Source organism: Tenrec ecaudatus, chromosome 5 (assembly GCF_050624435.1).
Source record: "Tenrec ecaudatus isolate mTenEca1 chromosome 5, mTenEca1.hap1, whole genome shotgun sequence".
NCBI lineage: Eukaryota > Metazoa > Chordata > Mammalia > Afrosoricida > Tenrecidae > Tenrec > Tenrec ecaudatus.
In genome coordinates, this window is record NC_134534.1 from 124,287,581 (window position 1) to 124,293,744 (window position 6,164).

At 46.8% G+C, this 6,164-nt stretch overlaps 1 pseudogene; it reads right to left on the bottom strand.

Annotated features, from left to right (window-relative positions):
- Positions 1-270: 270 nt before the first annotated feature.
- LOC142449245 (speedy protein C pseudogene) lies at positions 271-4,159 on the bottom strand (annotated as a pseudogene).
- Positions 4,160-6,164: the final 2,005 nt, after the last annotated feature.

A 6,164-nucleotide genomic window follows, 5' to 3' on the forward strand; every position in this document is an offset into this window, starting at 1 on the left:
CTGTTCTAAAATCAGCAAATAACTAGATAACTTATTCATTCAAATGATTTATGTTTGTAATCGAATTCTCTGCAAGTTTCCATCTTACACATTATTTCAAATGATAAATTTGTTGGAATGCACTAAAGTTTTATTTAGTTTTGTTTTCTGGCTCATTTCCTACCATTCCTATTATACCTTGTTAAGGAGAGCACCGGGCTCCCAAATTGCTTCTCTGAACACTGTGTTTGTGCAATAAATATCAGTTGAGTGCACCAACTGTGCACTGAATCATGGGTTCTCAGCTTGTAAGAAAGATGGAGTTTTGTAGGTCTCACACTCATCCAGTGTTCCAGTATCTTTCTCATGGTCCAGTTTGAATACCTCCTCAGGTGGCACGCACACTGTTTTGGGGAGAAATGCAGGGACAGACCTGTCCAAGAGTACGCTATTGAATTATCATCTCTGCTTCTTTCCTTTGTGTGAAAGACTTTAGTTCTAGTGGAAGGCTCAGCTCACTGCCATCGAGTCAATTACAACTCATAGCAACTGATCACTATGAGAGCAGACAGCTTCATCTTTCTGCCTCGAAGTGTCCGGGATCTTGAACGACAGGCTCTGGAGGAAGCATCCTTACATATAAACTACTGTACCACCAGGCCTTGTCTGCTGGTTGCCAGTGTGGTGCAAAAGGAAAAGGGGGAACATCAAACAGACATTACCTGCACACACGTTTGGTTGCTCCACTTCGTAGCTGACTACCTTTGGGACTGTGCACGTATCTGTTAGTATTTTCCCTTTCTGAGTATGTTGAATGAATTAATCTGGATCAAGGGTCAGCAAACTTTTGAGCTGGAAGAGGCAATCCTGCACCTCACAATTTTAAAATTGCCTGAAAGCCATACATATATGTTTATAATTAAATGAAATCACCATTATCTGATTATCCTTTAATTTTAAAATTTTTACTTCAGAGTTGCATGTATGTACCAAAAGAGCTACATATGACTCAAGAGCTGCAATTTGCCAACCCTGAGCTAGATTAAAAGATTAACCAAGTCCCTGGGTGGTGCAAGTAATTCATGCCTAGGCTAGAAGTTGGAGTCCACCCACCGGACTCGGAAGAAAAGAGCTGCAATTATAATTCCAAGCAATCATCCATTGAAAACCCTGTGAAGCAACAACAAGAAAACCCTGTGAAGCAACAAGAAAACCTTGTTCATCACAGTTACACTCAGACACAGGTAAGGGAGCCATGAGCTGGTGGCGGCTATTTTTTTTTAATGACCTTTAACTTCGTAACAGACTTCAGCATGTATAATATTCAAGTTCCATAGAAGTGTAGTTTTCACTACATAACACGGCAGGGTGGTTTAACAAGATGAAGGTCCAGTCTTCCCCTATGCAGGTTTGGCCCAGGCTGGTCTAGGTTCACATTCATGAGCAGGGGTTTCCGAGATTGCTGCAGAGCCCTGCTCCATTCCCGCTACCAAGAAGGGGTACAGAATCCACAGCGGTTCATAGGAGATGTGTGAGTGTGTAAGTGCACATCAGGTGTGTGTGTACTTTTAAAATTCACGGTGCCTCTCAGCAGCTCCCCGTCCTTTCCCTTAGTGACTGCTCCAGTGCCCGCACTCCAGTCTGATGTTGCCATCTAATTACAAACAGGGCAGGAGGTGTGGAGCGGCGGGCAGTCCCTCTCCAGCCATGACAGTATGCAACCAGGAAGCAAAAGTGTCCACGGTCTTTCACACAGCTCTCAAGGACGGTAACAATACACACAGCAATGAGAAGAGGTGAGAGTGTGTGTGTGAGTGAGAGTGAGTGAGTGAGAGAGAGAGAGAGAGAGAGAGAGAGAGAGAGAGAGAGAGAGAGAGAGAGAGAGAGAGAGAGAGAGAGAGAGAGAGAGAGAGAGAGAGAGAGAAAGAAATTTAAAACACTACTTATTGTGTGGGGGAAAAGTGTGTGTGTCTTCCTCTGCATCATAAAGCCAAAGGCCTTGCGGGCAAGCTGATTCGGGTATATTGTGAGGGGCAGGAGATGATGGAACTTTGTGGAAGCAGCCATGACATCATTCTAAGGAGCACCGGGTGGCTTCAAGCTGCTTTTAATTCTCTGCTGAGTGTAATGACCAGGGCTACTTTCCTCATCGTCGCTGTCTTACAATGCTGGATATCTACCATCAAATGTCATTAGAATATCTTGTTCTCTTGGTTAAATAACTTTAATACTTTTAGTGGGGGCTCTCACAGCTCTTATCCCAGTCCACACATTCCTCCAATGTATCAAGTACATTTGCACATATCCTGCCATCATTTTCAAAGCATTCTCTTCCCACTGGATCCCGGTATCCGCTCCGCATTTCTTCCCTTTCCCTCCCCCACCCGCACTCCCTCGCGAACCCTGGATGTTATAGATTATATTTTCCATAGCTTATATCCTACTCTGTCACCCCTCACCCACTTTTCTACATTTGTTCCCTTAGGAGGGGGTTCTTGTTTGATCCTTGTGAATCATTTCCCCTTTCTCCCCCCCCAGCCTCCCCTAACCCTCCTGGTATGTCTACTCTTATTGTTGGACCTGAGGGGTGTTTCTATCCTGGATTCCCCATGTTTCGGGGCTCTTATCTGTAGCAGTGTGCATGCTCTGGTCTAATCCAACTTATAAGGTAGAATTGAGGTCATGATAGTGCGGGGGGAGGAAACACCAAAGAGCTAGAAGAAAGTTGTTTCATCGGTGCAATAATGCACCCTGACTGGCTCATTTCTTCCCTGTGACTCCTCTGTGAGGGGATGCCCAATTGCCTATAGATGGGCATGGGGTCCCCACTCCATACCCCCCTCCCCCAATTCTGAGTATGGTTCTATTCTGGGTCTTAGATGCCTGGTACCGGATCCCATCAACACCTCATGATCACACAGGCTGGTGTGTTTCTTCCATGTGGGATTTGTTGCTTCTGAGCTACATGGCTACTTATTTATCTTCAAGCCTTTAAGACCCCTGTATATTTGGATAGCCGTACACCATCAGCTTTCTTCACATTTGCTTATGCACCCATTTTGTCTTCAGCAATCGTGTCAGGAATGTGAGCATCACAGAATGTTGGACTATTAGAACAAAGTGTTCTTGTGTTAAGGGAGTACTTGAGTTGAGGCCCGATGTACTTCTGCAAACTTAATTTTTTTTCTGTGTCCCCATTGTCTCTTGGGGGGAAGGAAATGTATTATATGCTATGACATTATATTTTATCGCAGGCAGGAGTGGGGACCAAGTTTTCTTCTAAAGCAGACTTGGCTCTGTAGGCACATCTAGCTTGACATCATTTTTGTCATTGTGTTGTGTTTTCAATCGGGTCCAGGGTCTCTCTGATGGGCTGTCCTCCTCGCTGGAGTCCACCCACCCTGTGCGGGTCTCTGCATCCATGAGTGATGGTGGTGGTGGAGGGGAAACGGAGGTCTAAGGCTGTGATACCAGGCTGCGGCCACAGTGAGACAAGCCTGCATGGCAGGGCGGTACCCCCCCCCCCAGGGGCTGGAGAGGGGCACTCAGATAAGAATTGGGCGTGGTAATGGCGGCAGCGTGGGGGCTGGCCACAGAGAGAACACTGGGGTGGAGAAAGCCCAGGACCCAGAGGCAGGGAGACTCCGGTCTCTGGGCAGCTCCTCTGAGCACGTCCGTGGGGATGACGCTCCCGAGCCCAGGCCCAGTGGGACAGCACCTTCGCCACGACCTCCTCGCAGCACTGGCGGCTGACGACTGCGCGGAAATCCATCCGGGCCCACAGTTTGTTCCTCTGGCGCAGGAAGTCAGCCACCCAAGGGCGACAGTCTTCGCTGAGCGCCCAAGGGAAAATCTCACTCTTTGGGTCCTCCTCCAGGTCAATGGCAAGATACAGTGACAGGAAGAAGTTGCTCTGGGTGTACTCGCTGAGCTGCAGGTGGGCACGCCGGAAATAAACCAATACCTTGGACAGGAGGTACTTATCTGAGACCTGGACACAGGGGTCTTGGGAGAGGAACTGCTGGAGAAAATTGTCCTCCAGAAGACGGAGGAAGGCATGTAGCTCCTGGTGCTGGCGGGAAAGGAGAGACTCGCCGCTCCCACCGGGACAGATCCGGCCCCCCAGGTTTACGTGGGTGGCAGCCATACGAGCAGTGGTAGGGTCTTGGGCAGTACTCATCTCAGAAGGGCACGACTCAGGGAAAGTGGGGCAGAGGGATCTGACCTCAGCATGAACCTTCAGTCGATCGTAAACTTAATTCTTAATTTATAGATAGGAGTACATAGTTCTATTCCCCTCATTATATATATGTGTGTGTATATTTATAAATGTATTTACATATGTATGTGCTTATATTTAAGCCTCTATAAATGTCTTTTGCCTCATGGTTCTTTCCTCTATTTCCTTTTTTACTTCCCTCTTGTCCCACCATCATGTTCAGCCTTCATTTGGGTTTAGTAATTCCTCGCTGCTATAGTGCCCTTGATTAAGCTCCACTAGGCATCCTATGACCTTCCTTCCATTAATTTTAGTTCACTTGTTGTTCCCTTATCCCTCGGTTGTTCCCCCACCCCCACTTCATTCTCCCACCTCCCCTTCTCCTGTATCCCCCTGGTCCCATTATTTTCATCTCCAAATTATTTATCCCACCTATCTAGATAGACATGCATATAAATTAAAAAGTGCAAAAACCAGGCAAATTCAAATAAACCAACAAAGGAAGTCAAAACCAACAAAACAATAACAGTAGAAAGCAAGAACAAAGTAACAATGACAAAAAAGAAAACCACTGACAAAAAAGGAAAAACTTGTAAGTAGTTCAAAGTCTTCTGGCCTTCATGGGTGCTTTCCAGTCGAGTTTGATGGGGTGCCACAAAGTCTCCCAAGTCTGTTTTTGGTAATCCCTAGGGGTTTCATCACTCTCCTCTCCCTGCTGCTCTGCGGCATGCCTTCAGTGCCTCGCCCAAGTGTGATCGGGCCAGACCGTGCACTATTCCCCCACTGTGTCTCCAGTGCTGTCCCCCACAGCGCCGTGGTTCAGTGAGGGATACCAAGTCCCATGGTGGGGCCAGCCCTATGATCCTCCCGTGCGTTGTCTGCTCCAAGCAGGAACATCATCCTCGGGGCTTGGTGGTCCAGGCTGTCCATCCCTTGCGTTTCTCCAGTGCGCTCTACTCCAACATACACACCTCTCCCCAAGCTTTAGTCCCAGTGCTGTCCTCTGAAGTGCATCCTTCTGAGGGGCGGAAAGGGGTGTCCACATAGTTGAAATTGGGGGCAGTCCCACAGACCTATTGTTTCCCTGGTACATGCTGGTATGTTGTATTGATATTTTGGCTCATTGGATGAAGCCTGGTCTCTCACTCCCTCCCCTGTGGAGATACAAAAAAAAACAAACACTCCCACTCCCACCCCCACCCCCAGCCCCAGCCCTGATTGTCCTGATCCCCTGCTACCAATGTCTTTTTCTTTCCCTCTTTAGTTGGCTACCTTATGCATATCTGGATTGGGTTTGGCCCCAGCCATCATTGTGGGACTTCACCCCCAGGGATGTATGTATATAGTAGCTTTGCCCCTATGCCTTGTTTTTTTGTTTTTAAGCTTAACTCAGAGAACTTTTGTTGTACTTGTCCTTTGTGCTTGACTTACTTCACTTATGATTTCCTCCAGTTTTTATAGTGCAGCAATGTGCTTCACACATTCATCATTGCATTTTAGACACACCTAGTACTCCATTGTATGTATGAGTTTTCTGATCCATTCTTCTGTTGATGGAAATTTGGGTTGTTTCTAATCCTTGCAATTGTGAACTGTGCCACAATGAACACTGGAGCACCCATGTCTGGCCATTTGTTTCTTGCCTCTTCAGGGTATATGCCCAGTAGGGGGATTGCTGGCTCCTATGGTAGCTCTATTTCCATGTTTTAGATCCCACCAAATCGATTTCCATAGTGGCTGTACATACCTACAGGTCCACCAGCAGTGGAGGAGTTTCTATTTCCCCACTACCAACACTTGATAGCTTGACTTTTTTAATTGGGCTATCTTTGAGGGTGTTAGGTGGTATCTCCTAGTTTTAATTTGCATTTCTCACATGGCTAACTCTTAGTGTATGCTCTCATTTTTCATAGCACATTGTTTCAAAATCTTTTCCATCTTTGTCTTCTTTTGTCCTCGTTTCAAT